Source organism: Talpa occidentalis, unplaced genomic scaffold, assembly GCF_014898055.3.
Source record: "Talpa occidentalis isolate TD23 unplaced genomic scaffold, MPIMG_talOcc4v2.1 talOcc4.5, whole genome shotgun sequence".
Lineage (NCBI taxonomy): Eukaryota > Metazoa > Chordata > Mammalia > Eulipotyphla > Talpidae > Talpa > Talpa occidentalis.
In genome coordinates this window covers 75,181,040-75,206,395 of record NW_023604861.1, presented here as the reverse complement: position 1 = coordinate 75,206,395, position 25,356 = coordinate 75,181,040, and the positions used below count along the sequence as shown (strand labels likewise).

General features: G+C 38.6%; 1 protein-coding gene and 1 pseudogene across 3 annotated transcripts in view; both read right to left on the bottom strand.

The window, feature by feature from the left end:
* COMMD1 (copper metabolism domain containing 1) overlaps positions 1 to 25,356 on the bottom strand; it is a 166,645-nt gene that overhangs the window by 34,951 nt on the left and 106,338 nt on the right. The gene's annotated exons all lie outside the window — the stretch shown is intronic.
* Positions 1,924 to 3,722, bottom strand: LOC119258985 (RNA-binding protein EWS-like; annotated as a pseudogene).

Here is a 25,356-nt window from a genome sequence, read left to right as displayed (position 1 = left end):
GAAAAAGGGTCTGGAGAGGGAGGAAACCTTCAGTTATACATAGCTACTTGTACTCATCACCAGGAGAGCTGAAGGCAAAGTTTATCTTTGTAGTCTATGGTCTAATGTGTATTGTTCCTTGACTGAGGCTCTTTCTCCCATCACCCCAAATCAGTCAGTAGAATTTAAAAAACCTGCTTAAACCTAGAGTTCTTCCTATCTATAATCAGAAGGAATTTTTAATTCTGCCTTTTGTCTAACAAAAAACATTATCTGTAAAAAAATCACATCAGCATTTATAGACATTTTTGGAATGCAAAAAGAGAAATATATTCAATTGTGAGTTTAAACATTTAACATCCTTCACATTTGGCCTCCATTAATTCTCTGGCTAAGTCAAGGGTAAACAGGACTGAGTGGAGGGAGGGAAAGACAGGCCTTGAAAATGCCCCAACCAGCATTTTTCATTCATATATAATCAAAATTTGACCGAAAACAAAAAAAGAATGCAGGCAGCATACATACAAATAATGGGCAAAAAATTAATGCATGCTCTACATTGTAGTCTATCTTCTTTAAAAAGAACATATTTACCACTCTAAGATGATGTCACATTTGTAGAATAAAAGGCATTTTAAAAATTTCATTACACCATTTCACATATACAAAAATAAAACTCTCCTTTCCCCAGATTCATCATTTGTTCAATTGTTTACATTTTGCCACATTTCCTTTGTCATTTTCTTTCTCTCACAACCAATTTCATGCTCTTTATCCACTACAACTTCACTGTATATTTCCTAAAGACAAAGTCATTCTCTTATACAGTCATAATTATACAATATTGATAAATATGACTGTCTAATCTAGTGTATATTCAACATTTTTTTGCCATTTGTTTAATTTTTTCCCCATAAATGGTGTACTCTAGTGAGTACAAACAAGGAATAACCATAATGTTGTAGCCAACATTACAAATGTGGAATTATAAATTTAAAACATTTTCTGGTTTAAAAAACAAATCTGGTAGTCAATGCAGCCCTGTGGAGTCTCTGAATCTGATGGTGCTCACTTTTATCCACTTTTCTAGGTCTGCTTTTCCTGCCTCTTTCTCATCTGTTCCATCAAAGGAGGTCGCCATGGCCACTGCATCTTCCTCTGCCAAAGCCACCTCGGTCCATGCCCCGGCATGGCAAAAGGCTTTTCTGACTCTGCCACAAACACCTCTGAACATTCCACCAGGTCTGCTGCAGTCCATGAGGTCACCTTTTCTTTTCACCTGCCACCTGGGCCATGGTCACCAGCCAGCGATGAAAAGGGTGGCAGAAGCAAGTCTTCAGGCTTCAGGACCTTACTCTAGTTAACATTCTTTTCTCCAGATGAGATTTTGGTTTCCACAACCCAGACTGGGGCATTGTCAATCTCCAGCTAGGTGTTGGACATTTCCTCCTCTGCTCAGGTTCCCTTGGGAAGTCCAGTGTCTTCTTGGGAGGGGAAACTGTCCTCTCTTTCCTCCTCAACTCCCATGTGACCGATTGGTTGTCCACGGCTTCCATGGAAAGGTGGTAGCATTCCTCTGCCCTCACTCTGCATGCTACTTGTTGGAAACTTCTTCCAAGCAAGAGACCTTTGTTTGCTCCCTTGAAAATCTTTCCATCAAATCACTCCACAGCATGTGCCTTCCTGGTGGCCTAAGGGTTAAGTGTCAGCACTATCACCACCACGGCCTGAGTTCAATCCCAGGCAAGGGAGCTAACCCACATATGGTGCAGCAGACCTCTCCTGACTCACCCGCTGCTCCTCTTAGCAGTGTATTTCAGTAAATCTACCTGTTCTACTCCCCACTCTATCTTGGTTGAATTCTCTCTCCCTCCCACGCCCCCCTGGCCTACACCTCAGTTCTTCTATGCAAAAATTGAAAAAAAAAAATCACTCCACAGCCACCTTCGCAGTCAGGAGTCATCATAGGACACTGACATCATGTTTGGGCTTTCCTATTTCCTTATTCATAGAATGTCTGGTTGTCATGTTAATCTTATCAACTCTACACTGCTTAAAGAACTCATCCAGATCATGGAGAGTCACACTATCATTTAATCCCTGTACATAACCACACTGTTGTCAGTCTTCATCTGCATCTACAGCTAGGCCCAATAAATTGAGATCTGGTTTTCATCCTTGGGGCCACCAGGCTTATTGAAGCCACTCTGCTCTCCAGTGCTGCCATTTCTAGACTTTCCGCCTTCTGTTCACCTCTGCTCATGCCTCCATGACCAAACCCCCAACTTTCCTGGTCCCAGATATTATGGCTACTCAAGCTCCAGTTCTTTCCTGGTCTGGAAAATCCTCCAGACTCCTGCCCATAAACTTATATCCTGTCAGAATGAACTCTGTCTGCTTCCCATAGTTGCTGCTTTGTGGGCTACACTGACCTGGAATCCAGTTTGAGGAGTGACTGTAGAATCCAGTTTGAGAAGCCACCCACAGTGCCTTTGTTGGCCACAACTGTTCTGCTGTCCATATTAATCAAGTACCCACAGGTATTCTGCTAAGAGTAAGTGCTCTGGGGGCCTCCCTGGTAGTGCAAGGGGTTAAGATGCAACCTATGAAGCCATCCGCAGCCACTGCAGCATGAGTTCAATCCCCGGCCAGGGAGCTACCCACATGGTGCAGCAGACCTCTCCTGACTTGCCTGCTGCTCCCCACTCTGCCTCTGGTGAATCCTCTCACCCCCCCCCACCTCTGGCCTGTACCCCAGTTCTTGTATGCATAAATAATCTTTAAAAAAAAAAAAGGAGTAAGTGCTCTGAACCAGTCAGCTGTGAAGAGGAATAACTGGTAGGAGAATAGGATGGTGGTATGGTGACTGGCTAAATGGGGTAGCTCCCAGGTATCTGGGGATAATTGTCATTCTGTCCATATCATAGCCTAGGCTGGTTGTAATGCTCTTTGCTATACCTAAGTTGACTAGTCTCAGTGGGCTTGTTACTGTCCTTTAGTCCTGCAGGTATAGTGACTGCTGGCTGTAGCCCATAGGCAGGGTAAGCAGACTGAGTGCCATATGCAGATTGAAATGCATAGGAAACTTGTACAGTGGTGACTACAGCAGTGGTGGCATCATAAGCATCAATGCTGTAGCTGGGACAGGCTGAATGTACACCTGGAGGATAGCTGTGGTAGTATAACCAATGGGAGGTAGTCCATGGGTTCCAGAACTTTTTGCCCATATACCTGAGGTCTGTGCATATCCTTGAGTTTGGGCAGTGTAAGCACTTAGCTCTGCTGTACTGCAGGTTAGCTGGAATTACTGTAATTTGAGGATGCCATTTTCTCTTCTTTATATTAAAATTTTGTCAAATGCCACAATGATGTCTGTTTGAAAGTTTTTTCACTGGTTCCAAATCCAGAATCACACATTGACCGCATTTAGATGTCATATGGCTTCACTGTCTTAATTTGGAATAGTTTCTCATTCAACCTTTTTTTGTGTTTCTTGATCTTGACACTTCTAAACTAGTTATTTTATAGAATGTTATTCTAGGTTTGTCTGATATTTCCTTATGATTAGATTCTATGTGTGTGTGATGCTTATCTATTTACTAGTTCCTATCTGCTATGATTAGCACACATAAGCTTTGAAGCCACACTGACCTAAATTCAAATCTAAATCAAAATGACCATTTTCCAGTTATATAGGCAGATTTTAATTCTGTAATCTGCAAAATGGTGATGCTAACAGAGTTAACTAGCTAATGTATCCAAAGCAACTTTACACAATTGGAGAAGGTCAGACGACATCTTACACGCCTCTGATTTTACCTGTAACATTAAGATAATATTGGGAAGGGGCCTCCCCGGTGGCGTAGCGGTTGAGCGCTGGGTTGCGAAGCTGCCCGCAGCCTCTGTGGCACCGGTTCGATCCCCGGCTGCTCCCCAGCCACCAGAGGAGGGTCCCACATGGCGCGCAGACCTCTCCTGCCGCCCGCTGCTCCCCTCAGCAGTGTACTTCGGTCCTTCTGCCTGCTCTGCTCCTTGCTCTGGCTCTGGTGAATTCTCTCACCCTCCCGCGCTTCTGACTGTACCCAGTGCATGTACAAATAAAAAATACATACCTCTAAAAAAAAAAAAAAATGATCTTTAAAAAAAAAAAGATAATATTGGGAGGGATTGGGGTCAAAATAAGGGGGCTGCAATTGTATGGGGAATATAAAAATAAAATTAAAAAAAAAAAGATAATATTGGTTGGTTAAGCAGCACCTCTGTTTACTTTCCCAAAGGGAAAAAGGTTTTCACTCTGTCTTTTGTAATTTAGTCTGACCAAAGAACTTCACCGCCAGCCTAAAATTGGCAGCAGCATTTTTCAGCTGACTAAACTAGCCTAAGATGTACACATATGCTGGCTAGTGTAATCCCAGTAATAATACCAAAGGTGCCACAGCAAGCATGTTCCTTCCTGCTGAGCGCCTGCTGTGACACAGCCGGGGCCATGGAGTAGAACTGTATGAGTAAAGCAACAAATACAAAACCTTCAGACTAGAGCTTCTGAAAATGTGAACCTGTTTAGGGGATTGTTAATGACTATTTTGAGGGGGGGGGGATCAAGAACTTAAGTGCAAGCTCTGTCCTCGCTGGCAACTTATTACTGCCAATCCTGAGAGGACTACCCAAATCAAGAAATTTTCTTATAGTCAAATTAAGAAATAATTTTAATATTCAACAGTAACACTGAAAAATCAGGAAGTCCTGGTTAATGCCATTCAGACTTCATTTCCATAATTCCCTTGCTCAGAGCAAAAAGGTATACAGAGCATTTCCAGTCTGTTCAAGTGTAATAATTTCATGTTTTCTACCTTCTCTTAGAAAACACCAATGAAATTATTCTAGTTATTTAAAAAAAAATAAAGAATTTTGCAAAGCACAGAAGTAGAAACCCAATCTTGAGATCCAGAATCTAAATTGGATTTTTCTAAGTTATTGATTCAAATATACCATCATTTTTCTGCCCTTTCCCACACTTTCCTTATCAATTAGAGCTTCAAATGGAAGTCAAACAATCCCTAGAGGTAAAATAATAAATAAATAAAAGACTAAAACATGAAAATTCCTGTGTCCTGTATTTCAAACCACGAGGAACCTTCAGCAAAGCAAATGGAAAATTATGTTCTCATAACTGCTCTATGAGGGTTTACACTGGCGGTCTGAAAAGAGGGAAAAAAATCTACACTTAACCCTTTATTTTATCTTCATCAATGAAGTATAAAAATAATATAAACATTATCATAGAACTTCTAGTAATTCTGTCATAGGGTAGAGGCCCTAAGCCTCAATCTGCCTCAAAAAAAAAACAAAAACAAAAACAAAAAAAAACTTAGATTAAAATGAACTATTTTAGAAATAAAAATCTCAATTGGAGGTTAAATCTGAACAGATAACAATGAAAATGCTCTATACTCCATGATCACAGTTAGCTTCTGTTCCTCGGGGCACAATGGCTCTGTTGGAAATTTCCAGACTGTCATATAAACTTTTGCAAACATCTCTAATTAGGGAGAAAAACACTTCTCAGTTCATTCCACTGTGTAACTCATGAGATCTCGGTATAAGGTTTAAAAGTTCAGTATATTTAAAACATTCTGAAGGTTAGAGTTAGAGTTAGAAAGGAGTATGTAAATGCATGTTTACTCTCCCTATACAGGAAGATCAGGAAGAGAGTTCTATCACTGCCCATGGAACCCAAAACAGTGTTATGGTGGGGGAGTGGGGAAGTCACTAGTTGGGAAGTTAGACAGTTGGCATTTAGACTGGCTCTACTGTTATTAGCTATGTGACATTAGGAAAGAATTAACTTTTTTTTGTCTTCATTTCCAAATCTAGAAAATGTAAAAACAACACCTGTCTTTTAGGACTGTTATAAAGACTAAATAAGATGCTAATGTGTAAGCACCCATACTGTGTCTAGTGTAATAAATGCTAGTCTCTATCCTGTTACACACATCCTGTCCTGACACTTTATAAGGAGTTGTGCACTAAACACTAACTACCAGCTCTGTTTTCTTCAAAACAGGCACTTGGTTCTTAATAGTGACAAATAGTCATGTGAAAGACTTCTGGGACCTGAAATCATTGTTCCAGGGAAAGAAAAAAGTTCTCACATTGGGGAACAGCACCAACTGCTTCAGGTAATGAAAAACTCAAAACCATAAACCAATTCCTGCATGTTTTTACAGTGTCACTTAACATCTTGAGAGTTTTCTGCTCTTTCAACAGCCGTTTTTCCCCCCAGCAGTGATCAGGCATTATTAGGTCTCTTTTCTCTTCATAATAGAGGTCTTTATTCAACAAGACCACCCAATGGATTCAAATATTACGAATCTTTTCTGATCAGTTTCAACCATGAAGGAATTAACAAGTTCTTAAAACTAAACAGTAAGCCCTTCTAACCTTTGGAATCTAAATTTTTGTGCTTTCTATTCTTGAAAACAGACTTGCTAATGCACTGGTTCAAACATGTCTGTGTATTTCCCTAACCTACATTGTCAAGGAACTCGTGTTAAGTAGACACCTTCTCAAAGAAGTTCAGATTTCAAGAGTATGACTACAGTCTCATAAAGCAGTGCTTCCCAATCTCTCTTACTTCATGGTATAGACAGACTTTGAAACATGGCATCTCTGAACTAAAGAGACTTGAAAGTATTGATGGCTACAGAGAGTTAAGAGAAAAGGTACAGAAACATAAACCTACTAGCTACCTGACTCAGAGACTTTTACCACAGAAACATAATAGCTTCAACTTCAAGCAGCTTTCAGTTAATGTCTATATGCCTTTCCAGGGCCGCCACCACTGGCCCAAAGGAGAAAGCAGAGGTCAGAAAAGCAACAAACATTTGATTTGGCTCAACAAAGTTCTCAATTTAAGGATCATAAAACACTAAGTCAATGAATTGGGCATCAAATAATTATTGAGTTCTTTTTTGTTTGTTTGTTTGTTTTTTTATTTTTTTTTATTTTTTATTTATTTTTTTATTTTTTTAATTAATAAATTTTATTTTTATATTCCCCATACAATTGAGTTCTTATACCTGTCAGGAGTAGTTTGCGACACTAGGGATTCAGTTGTAAACAAGGCAGTCTCTGCTCTTAAGGTACTCACATTCTAATGGGGAAAAAAGAAATTAAAATTTTTAAAGGCAATTTCAGTAGCAGATCATTATTTTTGATCTACAGTATTTTTTATCTACAAACACATAGATCAAAACTTTTGATGTGAAAACTGTTAGCCACCCCCCCAATAATTTATTCAAGCAGGTAAAGAAGACTGAATATATTATAGGCAGAGGCTGACTCAGTTCTAAAATTCAATTCTCACATTATTGCCTACTTGCTATGGACTTAGTGCCACTGCCTCTGTCCTCTGGTAAAACAAGTACAAATGTAGGGTAAAATCATTCATAAGAAGATAATGAAGACCCAGTCAGTATAAAATTATAGAGCACAAGAGAAGAAATCTGAAGATCTAGGATTTACTTCCAAATCTACTGTGTGAGAGTCATGTGAACTTGGGTAATTCACTTAAAATGGAACCTGACTGTCTTCATCTATTCTATCCCACTTCATAGGGTTTTTAGGAAACTTAAATATAATAAAAGAACTCCACAATTTTTTTAAAAGATTTATTTTTTTATGCATATAAGAACTGGGGTGCAGGTCAGAGGTGTGGCGGGTGAGAGAATTCACCAGAGACACAGTAGGGAGCAGAACAGGCAGATCTACCAAAATACACTGCTGAGGGGAACAGCAGGCAAGACAGGAGAGGTCTGCTGCACCATGTGGGTAGCTCCCTGGCCAGGGATCGAACTCATGCTTCAGTGGCTGGCAAGAGCTTGATAGTGCTGACACTTGAACCCCTGTGCACCAGGGAGGTCCCCAGAACTCCATAATTTTTGAAATATTTACAAATACCAACCACTATTGCCTAATCAAATGCTTATAGGAAGACTCACTTGAGAAGAGAGAGGAGAAATAACATTTAAGGCCAAAACGAATCCCTCCTCTTGTATGTATATTAGCCATTTTGAATCTCTGCTTCCATTCTGTTGTCCCAAAGGGCTCACCCTTTGGAGGAAAAGATCCTTAAAAAAGGTAATATTAGTATTAAGACAATCCTTCTCAGTAATGTCTCCTACTCTGAGTCAACATCAGAAAATTACTTTCTGAAAAGTAATTCCTGGTATCCTACATCATGGTTAAATAACCTCACTTTGAGTTATTCTTTCTGATTATCAATAAGGAGGTCAGAGGTAAGTATCAAGTTACCTCACTTAGCTGTTAAGGAAGAGATTGTCAAGGATCTTTTCTTCTTGGAAGACTGACCATGCATTTTCCTTGCTATAAGTTGAGCCACCATCTTAAATTCAATTGTCCATGAGGCAGGAAAACTGAGTAGAAAACCAAAGCAGTCAAGTTGGGATGTGAGTGAGGAATGGTGGGACTAAAATGATGGTACAATTATTATCCAAAGGAATAAAAGTTTCTCAGCTCCAGCTGGTATTTGTAGAAAAGTGGGCCCAGTGTTGACTCAGATCTCTGTTATTTCAAGATTCTAGAAATTGCATTTTTTAATGATACCTCTGAAACTTCACTTTATTTACAAAATACCCATAGTCACCTGAAGTTACTACAAATTTATCATGCAGATTTCTGCTGGTGAAAAAGCAAGTCATTTATTTAAAAGTATTTTATTGACGCTGATATACAAGCTAGAAATAGTAGAGAGGACACTTCTGGCTGGGCAAACATTATAGGCAAAGACAGTGAGGTAGAAATATGCCTGGCATGTTGGGGGCAGGAAGGAGAATGAATAGACTAGTTTGGCTGAAAAAGAGAATTCCTTTACAGAAGGAATGAGACACAGATGGAAAGAATTGTGAAAGACACTGAATTCTGGAGTAAAGAGTTACGATTTTTAAAGATAAACTTTAAAAAATAGTATATAGTCAACAAAGAGCCAATATAAAGAGGTCACTGCATTTCATTATCTTGCCTAGATTTATATGTTACTGTTCTTCCCATACCCAGTTTTAGAGGCTAAAACTGAATGTTGATCCAGGAAGCTTAGGGTTCTGAAAAATTCACAAATGAAATCCAGTTTAACCAACCACATTGTAAGTAAATTCTTTGGTCAAAGCCTTTGAAACAAAAATTAAATGATCTGTAACAGGCTATTTCTTTCTGATCAATAAAACATCTAGAATTTAAAACTCAGAGAAAGGTTACTGGACATTTTGGCACACTGTCAGGTTCATTATTAGACAGTACTCTCATCAGACTGCCTGTCTGCTGGCAAAAGGCTGAATGGGGAATGCTGGCCTCATAAAAGTCTTTCACCAGGGGCACATGCCCCAGCTTGCATCATCATCAGGATAGAGACACACCTTCAGCAGCTCATGTTTCAACCTTAGAGTCATTTCTGTTTTCTTCCACAAGAGATGACTGCAGGGGTTCCACTCCAGTTATTTCTCTCAATAAAATTTCTGGTGACAAAGGGGAAAGAGAGCTAGCTTCACCATGACCCGCAATTCTAAAATACCAAATTAAATAGACTTTGTTCTTTTAGAGAAAACATCTTAGAAGGTAGAGTTGAAGATCATCCATACATGCTAAGGAACTCAAACTTTATTACAAAGTTAATTTGGGTACCATTAATGATTTGGGGGCCATATAAATAACTGATCAGGACAGATTTTAAGGAATACTAATCTGGTGGTAATATTCAGGATTACTTTTTTTTTAAAACATCCTTATTTTTTTTTCCCCACAATGTAGGATGTTGCCCCACAGATGTGGTCACCACTGAAGTCCCCACAGTCCTCCATCACATTCCACTGTGCTCTGCTCCCTCCCTGTTCTATTCAGGTTTACTTAATGAGGAGAAAGAAACCAAGTAGGGAGATCAACTCACGCAAATGCACACAGTTGGAGAATGAGCACTGTAGTTCCAGAGGACAGTGAGGAGGCCAGTCTGCATCTCCCAAGTCATAGGAAACTATCAGGGACTGTTGTTTTTCTCTCTCAGGCCATATCTATCGCTTACATATACACAAACTCTCATTCACACGAATGCACACATCTCACACACACACATACACACACATACACACACACATCTCTCCTGCTTATCAGTTTTATTCTCTTCTCTTTCCCAGAAAACTTCCATAGTATAGAAAGGGCCAATAATTACTATCCTATCATTAGCTCTAAGAAACTCTAGGGAAGCTTGCTCATTACCATTTGGTAGCTTTCCTACATCAATAAGTTGAAAATCCTTAGAAGAATCTATCTTACCCCAAAATTATTATCTCTGCCTAAACAGCACCTGTCACATAAAACCACGTAAACCACGTAACAAATACCTCTTTAACAAATAGCCGGGCTACCATTGCTCCGATTTTCTCTGCTCTAATTAGCTGGGACCAGTGAGCAGGGTCTGAAAGGCTGGCATAGTCTACCACTCATATAGCGAGGACCACAGAGAAAGTAGCTTCTCTTAAGTGAGTTGGCAGGGCAGGACATGCAATAATAGATTTTTCTTGCTACAGCTTAGGAAGAGCAGAAAATAAGCTATCCTAAGTATAGAACTCTTAAAACCAAGAAGACTCAATGACTGTTTAAGATTAGCAAATATGCAGATTAACTGGTACCAAAGGGAAACCAATTGTTCAATTGACTAAAAAGGGTATGTGTATGTGTGCATACATACACACCTCGATTCAAGCAAACTGCTACATATAAAGCTTTAGCTTCACACAAGTGAAAAGTGAGCATTCTAGAGTTTCATTAGTCTTTTAAATACCATCTCCCAATACTGCTACATTGTATATATTTGTTTCTTTTACAGGAATGTTTTCTAAACATAGAAGTCATACTGTGTTTGTTTATAGTTCCATTTTCTTAGCATTTTGTACAGCTGAATCTGCTACATTGTATATATTTGTTTCCTTTACAGGAATGTTTCCTAAACATAGAAGTCATACTGTGTTTGTTTATAGTTGCATTTCATCACCTAGAATTGTGCCTGGCACATAGCAGACACTTCTAAATGATGAATGCGTGGCTGGTGGGAAGGATTTAAGAATGAAACAAATGGGTATTTTGAATTCTGTTGAACCCATATTAACATCCTACAACAATTTCACTGAAAATAATATAGGAAGCCTCCCCTGGTGGTGCAGCGGTTGAGCACTGGGCTGCAAAGCTGCCTGCAGCCTCTGCAGCGCCGGTTCGATCCCCGGCCACCAGCGAGGGTCCCACATGGCACAACAGACCTCTCTTGCTGCGCCCACTGCTCCCCTCAGCAGTGTACTTCGTCAGTCTGCCTGTTCTGTTCCCCACTCTGGCTCTGGTGAATTCTCTCACCCTCCTACGCTTTTGACTGTACCCAGTGCTTGTATAAATAAATAAATAAATCTTTTTTAAAAAGTGAAAGTAATATAGGTGGTACACATACAATTTAAAAATTTTTATTGTAGAAGGGTTTACCACGGACAACTGAAGATTCCAATTCTATCCATGTTGCTGACTTCAGGAAACAAAAGACAGCAACTTTTCCCTGAGGTTTTATCACCTGTGAAACAAAATTATTCCTTCTAGTCATTTTTCTAGGGGTGGAATGAAAATTAATCAAATCTTGAAACTGCTCAGTGAATTCTAGAACTCAAGTAAACAGTGAAAGCAAAATTATTAAGGTATGACTATTCAACATAGAATTCCCACCCACATCAAGTTCATAGTATATGGAAGAAATGCATAGACACATGAATTCAAAATAAAACGTCAAAGATATAAAAGAAAAAGTTGTATTAAGTCTTGTTGGAGGAATTAAAGAGTTTCTGAAGGAAATGGCATCTGTATTAGGATTTTAACAGGAAGATATAGAGGGATATTTTAGAGTAGAGGGAACAGCAAAATTCCAAAAATAACATAAAGGTATTTACATAAAGTTTAAAGGTCTAGTCTGATCTAAGGAAAGTCAAGATGGATACAGTCTAGGTGAGCTTTCATAATAAGGCTCTAGGACTCCAGGTGATAGGAATTTCATCATTTAAGAAGAATTAAATGGTCAGGTGTATATTTTAGGAAGCAGTGTGAAGAACCAGAGGTAAGCAATTACAGACGAAGGAAAGAAGACCTGACCTAGGGCCGTGGACATGGGAATGAATACATGGATGGGTACAGAAAATACTGTAAACATACAGAACAAGGTAGCCAAATGAATTGGAGGTGAGGAAGAAAAAAGTAATGGAGAGCAATGATATTTCCAATCTGGGTTACAAATATGATGGTGATGTCATTAAGTGAAATAGGAAATGAGGGTGAGTAATATTGAGCCGAAAGTATCTACAGTACAATTATGCAACATTGATTTCCATGTAGTTAAGAAATGTGGGTCTTTGTCCCTCAGGATAAGGGAGAGCTAAAAACATAGATTTGAAAGTACACAAAGAACTGATAGAGAAGATAACGGGGAAAGGGAATTAGGTAGTAGGTGTGATTTTCAAGGAAAAGCACAAAGAGAAGAGAAGAAAGCTGAAGACAGAGATGTATTTATAGGATGAATAATGGGGTAGGCACCAATGAAGGAGATGGAAGGAAGAGAAACAGGAGAGAGGAATGTCAAAGAAGTCAAGGGAAGGGGAGGGCAAAGTACTGAATGTGGGAAGTGGTCTAGAATAAGAAGTAAGATGATGTTGAATGTGGTGGTTAAAAGTTTATTGATTACTTTTGGCAGAACAGCTAAGAAAAACAGTGAGAAAAGAAGATGGCCACTACTAGACTAAGAAATACATGGGGAGTAAGAAGAGACAGTGAGTATAGATAACATTTTAATGAATTTTGAGGGTGAAGCAGAGTCCACAAATCCTCATTATAAAACATTGTATTAACTCCCTACTAAGAATATGGTAGATGTATCAATATATTTTTATAAATTTTTAAGGTTTTTAATGAATTGATAATGAGGGTAGAGAAATTAGTATCTCAAAAGGGCATTTGAAAATAACACCGGGTTCCATTTCCTGTTTTTATACAAGTATGCCAAGAAGAGGTACAGAGTGTGAGGCTCTATTTAGCCTCCATTGGCATGCAGGCCACACTACGGTGGATTCTGAAGCAGACATCACTCACTGGAATCTGTCTCCAGATTAGTAAAACACTGAGATACTTGAAATAATATAAATTACAAAATATCTCAGAAAGACTGATAACAGTCATCCAACTTTGATAATTATGCTGAAGATTAACAAATACATTTTGCTATTTGTAGGACATTCTTCAGAAATTGTTCCAATATTAGACACCTGTCTGTATAAAAATGTATAAAAATATCTCGCTCCAACAGTTAACAATATTAATAATATACACAGGTTTTGGATGTTATGTATATTGCCTAATGCTGGAGAACATTTAAAAATGTTATCATCACTGAAGACATTTAGGTGATAAGTAATAAATGATAGTATGCCCACTGATCTGTGTAAAGTCTTAAATATTTTTGATAAAAGAGGCCATCATCATTAATGACTTAGTAAGCACCCACTGGAGATGTTTATATAAGTGTGAAATGCACTAATCAGAACAGAGTGAATTTTTCTTTTCATGTTGTGACTAGAAAAGTTTCAAACATTATAATTCTTGTAGCTTTCAAAAGAGCAACCGTGGATTTAGAGTAGTCTAGAAAGATTAAGAAACAGTCTTTAAAATACACTTCTACATTTGCTTTTAACTCTACATGAAGCAACTCTTAAAACTTTTAAAAGACCACAAACTACATCGCAAATTAGGGTAATAGTATTTGCCTGCCCACTTCAGAGAGTCATTTGAGAATTATGAGATAATGTTCTTGTAGTCCTCTAAACTATATAGATGAAAGGCCTTAATTATCAATGATCAGTGGAATTATTCTGATGTCATTTTCCCTATCTCATGCTTACCTAAGTCTGTGCTTGGAAGAGGCTATCAATAATAACATCAACAAAAACAAAACCCCAAACTTTAACTATGTCTTGGCTTGTCTAATCTAGATATAGTCTAGTTACAACAATAATAGAGTCTATGTAGAGCATGTAAAATAAGATGAGTATAAAAATAATGTTTGCCATCTAAAGACCAGAAAGCAACAGATGGTGGTATATTTTCACCAAATTACCAAAAAAGATTGCTACATCTTTTTGAGATATTAAAAAATACATAATAATGAATATAAAGCAGGTTTAAAATCTGCTTTATTTAGGAGTACATAATGGGATGTTTAATGAAATATTTTAAAAGCCAGACTTCAGGAGCCAATCATACCAAATAACAAACATCAAAAACATCCCCATTGGGCGGGGGGGAGTATCTTCAATTGATGTTTTTTACCTTCTATCACTCACTTCTCAAAATAGGACAGGAGGATTGATTTGATAAGTCCTTAAGTTGTCTTCTGTTTAAAAGACATATTACATATATGAAATCAAAATATTCAAGTAAATAAGTCTTAGAGCTCTAATGTACAGTACAGTGAATATAGACAATATTATTATAATCATAAAACCTGTTAAGAGTCTATATCTTAATTATTCCAATCACTAAAAAGAAATAAGTACATGATGTGATAGTTGTTAATTATCACTATAACAGTATGCATATTACAATGTATAAATGTATCAAATGTACATATTGTACAACTTCCATCTACACATTTTAAATATACTGCAATCTTTTTTAAAAAACCACTGCTTTTTCCTTTCATAATATTAATTCTGATAAGTATACTTAACAAAATAAAATCAATTACAAATAAGTAATATTTCTGCATCTTAAACCCAACATGTGTACATATACACAATGGAATACTATTCAGCAATCAAAAAAGATAAACTTATGCCATTCACAGCAACACGGATGGAGCTGGAAGGGATTATGCTCAGTGAAATAAGCCAGAAGGGAAAAAGAAAAATATCGGATGGATTCACTTAAAGGAGGAATGTAGGGGAATCAAATAAGGGACCAGGGAAAAAAATAATTATAATAAATTAAAAAACAAAATTAACAGGCAACTACTAATCAGAGATACTCTGCAGGGGAGGGAGAGGGATAAAAACAGGGGAGGGAATTGTTCTTACACAAGGGACTATGGTGATGGGGCATGGGTGAATTGGAGGTGGAAATTTTGCAGGGACTACATCTAAAAGGAGAAAGCATGCATTGTACAAAAAGGAAGGATCTTTTTGATGGTATATGTAAAATAAAATTAAATTATAAAAAAAAAAAGAATGTTCTAGCATGACCATAGAACTGAGACATACCACAAAGGAGGGGTGTGAGATATGAACACAAGAGAATATGGTGATGGTTCACCAGCGATAGTGGCAGGAGAACTATGGGGACTAGAACAATGTAAAAACAAAAATTAAAAAAAAAAAAAAAAGATTTTGCAAGCAGATGGTGTAACCAACCTAAACCAGGGATTTATTGGTCAACCCCTTTACTGTCATCTCTCTGGCCAGTGCTATGTCTTAGGAACTCACCCAGAAGTATGTAGGCTGACTGTATAATCAGAATACAGTGAAATCATTGCTAACCCAGTTTCACAGTACCCATTGATATGATCTCCTACCTCTTGATGATGTAGCACAGGATGAGAAAATGGGTCATTTACAAGTATGAGGGAACCCAGAGGGTTCCACGAGGTAGTTGCTTTTGACCAAAATAAGGATACCATCAAGCAGATCCTGTAGGTTGATGGGCTTAGAGGTTTCTACTGAAGTTACATGGCTTGGCTATAGCTACTGCTTCCATCCTCACCAATCCATAAATGCCATCTAAACCTGAGTGCAGGCTGATAGCAAGAACTCCATTATGCTAACCTTCAGACATCTGATGGAAAATAGGGGCCCCAAGGGTCCATGGAGGATCTTAGGCAGAATCATCTCAGCCACGCTATCACTGTCATAGTCATAGGTTACAAAAACCTCAATAATTTCAACCTCTGATCTGAAATTCAACCTCCAATCTGAAATTGGTAGACTCAAGGCACTGGTAACTAACCAGTAATGGAGAAAAGCCTGCTTATTCCTCATACTACCTGGGTTAGGGGCAGAGTGAGTTGGAGAACATCCTTTCCAAGTGCCCCTACCACAAACTCAGCTTTGTGCATCGGCTAGGCAGCCTGTCTTAAATGTTCCTGCTGAAGAGATTTCACACCTGGATCCCATCCTTATTAATTCTTTTGCCAAACTGGGCTCCCCCATTCAATCCCCATACTCAGTCCTGCCCTAAGGAAATCCACCCCTTCCTTGTAATCCCACTCCATTGTCCCTGTTAACCCCTCTGGTTTCTGCTTCCAGCCATGTCCCTGAGATTTTGAGAAAAGCTATACATAAAGCTTGCCAATTTAAAAAAAAAATTATTTCCTAAAAATTATGCTCAGTGAAATAAGCCAGAAGGAAAAAGAAAAATATCAGATGGTTTCACTTATAACAGGAATATAGGGAAACCAAATAAGACATCAGTGTAAAAAAAATAACAATACAAAACAAAACAAAGCAAAAATAGACAATTATAAACCAGAGACATACTGCAGGGGAGGCGGAGGGAAAGGGGTGAGAGGGATGGAGGGAGGCGCACAGGGGACTGTGGTGATGGTGCATGGGTGCCTTGGGAAAGGAAATTCTATGGGGACTCAACCTGAGAGGGTGAGGGGAAGCAAATATTGTCTAAAAAATGTAAAAAATGATAAATGTTAAAATAAAAAAATTAAGAAAAAAATTATTTCCTAAAACATGACTCGAATAAGATATTTCCAACTATCTGTTAAACATCACCACAATCACCTTAAACCTAATATGTGCCCCAAAATGAACTCTTTACCATTTAACCCAGGTTGAAATCCATGTTCCACCATTAATTATTATGAGGCAATGGGAAAATTAAATTCTCTATGCCTATTTTGTCCCCTGTAAAATGCAGATAAGAGGAGTTCCTTCAACAAAGGCTTATTGTAATGTCTAAATAAAATAATGCATGTAAAGATGTCAGCACAGTGCCTGACACACATAAGTCACTCAAAATATATTAGCCATCTTTCCTCTCAAATTTCTTCTTTACCCTGTGGTTTCCATTTCTCTGAAGAGCATCACCATCCTTCCAGTCACCAACCTCAAACTCCCATGTTCTCCTTTGACATCTTCTATTTCTTTGTAGCTAATATCCAACTAGTTGTCAAATACATCAATTTGTCCAAATAAAGCCAACTGACATCAACAAACATTTTTGGTACACCTACATTTATAGACATTGTGTGAGTATACATGTACACACACACACACACACAGAGCTCTAAAAGAGTAAGACATAGAACCTGTCTTTAAGAATAGGCTAGAAACCCATGTTAGAGGGCCAGATGAACAAAACTATAACCAAAGCTTTGGTAAATTCACTTAGCCACTTTCATTTTGTTCAACTATAAAACAGGAGGAATGTAGGGAAATCAAATAAGGGAGTTACAATCAAATAAAGGAGTTATAATGCTCATCTTACATGATTATATTAAAAATTTACTGAGATGGCATAAGAATACGGCTCTAGCCAGAGGATGATACATTTTTGGACGGACTTTTATTTTTCTTTTTAAGTCAGAGATTCCTTAAAAATCAAGTTGCAGGAAGGAGAAGTGGTGATTAAGGATGGTGACAAACTACAAAGGTTTCTAAATTGGCTTATAAAGGGGATGACCACTATTCCAGTTAAGTATTACTGCATAAGGACACAGTCCCAGTGATGTTCCTGATTTTAAGACAAGTCAGGAAGTTCACATTAATGGAAACTTGGTAGTTTTTCAAATCAATGGCATATAATTAAAAAAAATTTTTAAAGTGTGCACCAAATTAAACATCTGCCATAATCTATGCCTTAATAATTCAGAGGGAAGGTCAAAGCTGCAAATATAGCCCTTTGCTAAGAATTTCAAAGACCTGAGAATGGAACATAATGCGTTTTTTCTTTCATGACTCGGTTATTAGTTTTCCCTGTGCTGTGAAAATAATAGACAAAATTGAGGAGACAAATTAGATACTGCTGTTCATAGACAAAGCAGACAAAGAAAGCAAAGGCTTTGAATACATTTAACCCTCTGGGTCTAGTTGTTGTAAAATACAGAATTTTACTAGTCTTTGTACCTGATTCCTAGGAAAGTGCATCTAAATCTTTGGGATTTCCCCAGTGAAAGGAATTTCTTTGTTATTCATGGTGGGCTTTATTAGTTGTGCTATGAGGGGGACTCACTGAAGGGATCCTAGATAGTTTACGCTAAAGAGATGATTCTGCATAGGACTAGGCCAAGTAGCAAAACCAAAAACCAAAGAATTGGGGTTTTATGAGCCACTTAATATCAGCTCAACCTCTGGGGAGGGAATGAGGGCTGGAAATGATTAAATCATGTGGCCAATGATAAACTTCTCATGGTTAGCTAATGTAAAAATTTTTGCACTAAGCAGTTCAGTGGAGCTTCTTGGTTGAAAAACACATTAATGTGCTAGGAGGCTAATGCACTCTGACTGCAAGGGGAGAGGTCAAGGAAGCTCTGTGCATGGACCCTATGTGTCTCTTCACTTGACTGGTCCTTTTGATCCTAATTAAATTGTAAGTATAAGTATAGTGACTTCCTAAATTCTGTGAGTTGTTCTAGTTAATAATCAACCCTGAGAAGAATTGTAGGAACCCCTTAGATTTGTATCCAGTTGGTGAGAAGTATGTGTTCTGTCATCCCCAAACTGTTATCAGTCTGAAGTGAAACTGATCTATTAGAGGCTGGATCTTCAACCTGTGAGATCTGTGCTAACTCTGAGTGGTTAGTATCAGAATTTGAATATTATGGTATTGTAAGAGCATGTCCTTTAAGTGTAAGAATTAACACAGTTTGATATATCTAAGTTGTTGGTGCCAGAGAGAATTATAATATCAGAAGTATCAGGAGCCAACTATTTGCTTATAATCTCAACTCTTGACAGCTTGTCTTTTAGCCACAACTGACAATGTTAGCAAAACAAATGCAAAATGTCATATTAAGGCAAAGTCAAATTAGAAATTATCCCTTTCTTCAGGCAAAATAGAAAACTAACATTTATATTCCTTTAAAAACTTCTTGTTCACAAATCTATCAGGAAGAAATACAACCAATGAGTTTGTCCTTCAGGTCCCAGCATTATATATTATTTACATTCATTCAATTTGAAAATTTTTCCTTCCCATAACATTCTTCCCCTTGATATTGTGGGGCTCCCACTCAACTTTCTATGAACATAATCTGAATTCTAATTATTTTCTCAAATCAAATAAACTGCTCAGCCTAAAGCAATAAAGGTTTTCCTCATTTCCTATCAGATTGTTATATTATTTTGGCCATTCCACTGAAAATCTTCTAATCTCCCATATCTGCCTCTGTCCTTGTTCTGCACAGTCCTGAAACAAGGAGGGTTAAGAACATGCTAAAACTTGATGTTACCAACTACTTTTGGTTAAAATAGTAGATGATATAAAGGCCACGATATAAAATATCAAGTATTTGTTATGCAAAACTAAGTTTTTCTTAGTGAGGTGTAAAACTATACCTTAAAAGCATACCCAGTATTTTAAACCAACATTACCTCAACAAAAATAAGACAATTTTAAAAAGCCCATTTTTCCAAAATCCAAATATTACAGCTCTAAACAAAACTATTTTAAAGTTAGACTGAGTGATTTGACAGGGATATTCCCATTCCCCCCAAAAGTCTTTAGTATCTTTTCAAAGCTAATTAATCTTTATTTGTATTTCTTAATGAATTTAGTCATTTATTCAAGAATATATGCAACATAAAAACAGGGTTTAAAGAATAATAAAACCACGTGATGCCCAATCACAGATGAAGAATTCATACAATATCGGTATTTTGAAACCCCTGCATCCCCCTTCCTAATTACATTCTCTAATGTCCCCTTTAGAGGTAACTACTACCTTTGCAGTAGCTCCTAGGAGTCATTTTTCAATTCCAAATGTTCGTTTGCTTCTATTTCTTACAAAGACTATACCCTTTGTATATTGACTCACCTTTCAGTCTTTGTTGAAATCAGTTGACCATAACGATGTGAGTCTATTTCTGGACTCTGCATTCTATTACATTGACCTATGTGTTTATCCTTTCTCAATTAATTAGGACCATAAACTAAATGAATTTGACTTGATGGGTCTATTGTGATGTGTGTTTCTTCATTAACTAGGATTCAAGACAATGATCAGCATCCTATATATAGAACATAAGGCTAAGAGTCAATAGAAATTAGTCCTAGTATACACCGTAGCACCAATGAACTGAATCACATTCCTCCATGTGCCTTGGGGATAATTATATCTACCTACATTGGACTGATGAAGATCAAGTGAGAAAAGGGGAAAATGCCTTGAATGGGCTACAATAGACATTTTTTTCTCTCTCTCTTTTATTTTTTACATCATTATTCATTTTAAAACAATATTTGCTTCCCCCCACATCCAGGTGTAGTCCCCATAGAATTTCCTTCACCAAAGCACCTGTGCACCATCACCTCAGTCCCCTGTGCTCCTACCTCCTTCCCTCTGATCCCTCTCCCTCCTCCTCCCCTGCAGGATGTTTTTATAATTGTCTGCTTTTGTTTTGTGTTTTGTCTTGTTTATTGTATTTTTTACACTGATGTCTTATTTGGTTCCCCTGTATTCCTCCTATAAGTGAAACCATTTGATATTTTTCTTTTTCCTTCTGACTTATTTCACTGAGCATAATTCCTTCTAGTTCCATCCACGTTGCTGCGAATGGCATGAGTTTTATCTTTTTACAAAAGACATTTTCTAATTTTTCATTTAGAAGACTAATTTTAAGTACTCATGAACATCAATTTCCATTCTTTTCTCTACATCTAAATATGGAAATTTGAACCCAGAACTTTTAGCAATAACAAATAGTCCATCAAATCTGTATAAATTTGGCCTTGATTTGCATCCCAGATCAGTCATTTTAGGAGTTTATAAAGCAGCTGTAGTCAAAATTTCCCCTCACTGCCCCCCTGGGAGTTTAAGTATTTTCATAATTGCTTTCAAGTGAATATATTTGCCCTCTACTTCTCCCTCAATCTATGGTATAAATATTAAAGTATTTAAAAAGATCATTTTAAGAGTTCAGCACAGTAGTCAAGGAGGGGAAAAAAAGTGTGCACGGGAAGATTTTTTTACTATTGGTCATTTCTGGAAAATAGTGAGATTAGAACTCATATATTATTTAAAAATCCAATTGTCTTCCCTCCACCTTTACCATTAATCTCTTTAAAAACGAAAACAAAAACAGGACAAGTATCCTTAGTCAATTCAAATCTGAGCAATGTCAGTTTCACTGGCTGGTAACATCACAGTTCATTTTAGAATGGTAAATGCAAAGACCAACTAAGTCACCTTCCTACTGAATTTGTCACATCTTCCTTCATGACAAACCACTTCCCATTTTTCTCTTATTTTCTTTCACAGCTTTTCTAATTCTAATTTAATCATCAAGCTGCATAACAGAACTCAAATAATCAAAACAAAGAATTTTCCAATTAAATTGTTCCTCCTCTTCTACATTATACAGAATATCTAGGTTAATTTTTACCTTGAGCTATACTACATCAAAAGTTTTACACAGATGACTTCTCTTAAAAACAAATTAACAATTATAATAAACTTATCCTCATCATTTGAATGATGTTATTCTTGAAAAGGCATCTGAAGTGAAAATAATAATTCCAGATTCCCTTTAAAGTAGATACATACAGAAAGAAATACAGGCGGAGGCAGATCAACATGGCGGCGAGGAAATGCTGCGAGTAAGATCTCCCATAAAAAAAAAGTTAATAGGGAGGAAAAGCGGCAGGTCCCAGTGGGAACTGGGACACGGAAGATAAACAGATGACTCCAGCAAACTACCCGAAGAAGAAAGTTGCCATAAAAGAGGACTAGAAGGGAGGAAAGCTCAGAACCCTGCTACCCTCCCCCACCCACAAAGTCGGCACTCTCCGTCCAACAGAAAGGAGGAAAAAAACTAAAACAACCAACAAGAACAAACTACGCATCAAGCAGGGCTGTGAGTGGAAAGGAACTATTTCAGCCACCACACCCCGTAAACTGGAGCTGTGGAGAACCCTGCAGCATTCGCTGTGGAGGTGAGCGAATGGCTCCAGGCGCCATTAGAGAAAAACAAAGACTCCCGGAGACCTACACACAGCCCCAGGCCAGCCAGTAAGCTTGTGCGGAAAAGCGGCGTGCTTGAAAAGCAAATGCGGATCTCGGCTGCCCAGGTCCCCGTGCCTGCGACCTAGGCTTGCACGGAGACGCGCAGGGGCCCTAACTGAGGTGAATGCCCCTCACTGAGTAATCAGAAACCAGGCACCTGGACATGGGAGCGGGGTGCAAAAGGCGCCATTTCTGCGGACACTGAACTGGCTACAGCCCACATCCAGGACCTGAGGGCTTTGGAACTGAGACCCGGGGCATGAAATTCGGGGCGTGGATTCCCCACGATGGTGGGGCACAAGTCAGACACAGCACCCCAAAGCCACTGAGGCTTTCCCCACCACTCCCACTCTGTTCCCCTGTCCCACGGGGTGAAAAAAACAGCTCCCCAAGGACACTAGGAGAGATCTCTGGTGCCAACTGGCGACCAGAAAAAAAAAATCACCAACACCCCCATAGAACAGGGACCTTTCTTCAATTAAGACTGCTTGAAACCAGCAGAAGGCTCCCTGAGGAGCCAGTGGTGAGCTGGGAAGTTCACCCCACCAGGTCCCTTCTGACCAGCAGTCCCAGCCCAGAGGGGGAACAGGCACCCACAGCTGGGGCAGACCGGACGCGCAGAAGAGTGTGCCTGAGAGTGGATGCGCAGGGAGTGGTCCCGCATCGCCATTTTAGAACAGGGACATTTCTTCACTAAAGACTGCCTGAAAACAGCAGAAGGCTCCCAGAGGAGCCAGAGGTGAGCTGGGAAATTCGCCCACGCCAGGCCCCTTCTGGCCTACAGTCCGAGCCCAGAGAGGGAGCGGGAACCCACCACCGGGGCAGACCAGGCACTCAGGGGAGTGTGTCCCCACATTGGCATTTTAGAACAGGGACCTTTCTTCAGTAAAGACTCCTTGAAACCGACAGATGGCTCCCGGAGTAGGCAGAGGGGAGTGGAGAAGTTCACCCAAGATGCCAGCCACTCCCAGCAACAGTGTCCCAATACGGCAAATTAGAAAACAGACAATAGGGAGTAGAAGAACCACATGCAACCTAGCAACTCCTCAGGTAAAAAGCACACCACAAAAAGAAAACCACCCCGCAGATTGCAATGACAGTAACTTGGAAGAACTTCTGAGCCTTCCAGAAAGAGAATTTAAAATTGCCATGATCGGGGGCCTCCCCAGTGGCACAGCGGTTGAGTGCTGGGTTGCGAAGCTGCCCGCGGCCTCTGTGGTGCCGGTTCGATCCCCGGCGGCTCCCCGGCCACAGGAGGAGGGTCCCACATGGCGTGCAGACTTCTCCTGCCGCCCGCTGCTCCCCTCAGCAGTGTACTTCTGTCCTTCTGCCTGCTCTGCTCCCCGCTCTGGCTCTGGTGAATTCTCTCACCCTCCCGCGCTTCTGACTGTACCCAGTGCTTGTATAAATAAATAAATAAATCTTTAAAAAAAAAAATAAAATAAAATTGCCATGATGAAAAAACTGACAGAAGTCATAAAGGAAAACAATGATAAGGGAAAAATAATCAACAATCAGAAGAATGAAATTGAGTCCCTAAAGAGGGAAGTAAAAGAAATGCAAGAGATCAAAGAATTAATGGAGGCACTAAAGAACTCTGGGAAAAGCAATGAAAGCAGAATAGATGAAATGGAAGAACGAGTAAGTACTCTTGAAGACACAGAAATAAAAAGAACCAAAACAGAAAAGGAAAGAGAAGTACGAAGGAAAAAAGACCGAAGAAAGACTTCGGGAACTCTCTGACTCCATGAGGAAAGGAAATATAAGAGTTATAGGAATCCCAGAAGGAGAGGAAAGAGATGTAGGAACAGAGAAAATATTCAAGGAGATAATTGAAGAGAACTTCCCAAACGTGAAGAAGGAGCTGAAAATTGATATATAAGAAGCAAGAAGAACACCACACATCCACGACAAAAGGAAAAATACAGCAAGACAAATAATAGTAAAGCTCCCAAGAATCCAGGACAAGGAAAAAATAATGAAGCTGACAAGAGGGAAGAAACAGATAACATTCAAAGGGAAACCAATCAGGCTGACATCAGACTTCTCCAAAGAAATACTACGGGCAAGGAGAGAGTGGAGGGACATAGTCAACAGACCCCAAGAAAACAGGTGCCAACCAAGAATACTCTATGCCGCAAATCTCCTCTTCCTCTATGAAGAAAGAATAAGGACCTTCCCAGACAAACAGAAACTTTGGAATTTCATTACCACTAAACCCCCACTCCAAAAAATACTACAAGGAGTCCTAAACCAGAACCTCAGAGGGATGAATAACAACGAAAGAAGGCCAAAAAAAAAGTTATTAAAAGAATAAATAAAATCAAAGGAAAGACAAACACAATGGCAAATACAGATGCTAACATATCAATATTAACTCTAAATGTAAAATGGACTAAACTCTTCAATAAAAAGACACAGAGTCACAGGCTGGATTAAGAAACAAAACCCAACCTTTTGCTGTCTCCAGGAAACACATTTAGCTACAAAAGATAAAAACAGACTCAAAATTAAAGGAGGGAAAACAATCCTACAAGCAAATGGACCAAAAAAGAAAGCAGGAACAGCTATACTTATGTCAGATAAAACAGATTTCAAACTCAAAAAGATAAAAAGAGACCCCAACGGTCACTACTTTATGATCAAGGGGTCAATACTTCAAGAAGAAATAACACTCATTAACATATATTCACCAAATGAAGGAGCACCAAAATATATCAGACAACTATTGTCATCTCTGAAAACAGACATCAGAGAAAACACATACGTAGTGGGAGACTTCAACACACCACTAACAACAATGGATAGATCAACGAGACAAAAAATAAGTAAAGACACTAAAGCTCTAAATAAGGATCTAGAGAGCTTGAGTTTAACAGACATCTATAGAACACTAAACCCCAAAGAAACGGAGTACACATTTTTCTCAAGCGCACACGAATCATTCTCCAGGATTGATCACATACTGGGACACAAGACAAATATCAACAGATACACCAAGATTGAAATCATACCAACCTTCTTTTCTGACCATGAAGGCATAAAATTAGAAATAAACCATAAAAAGA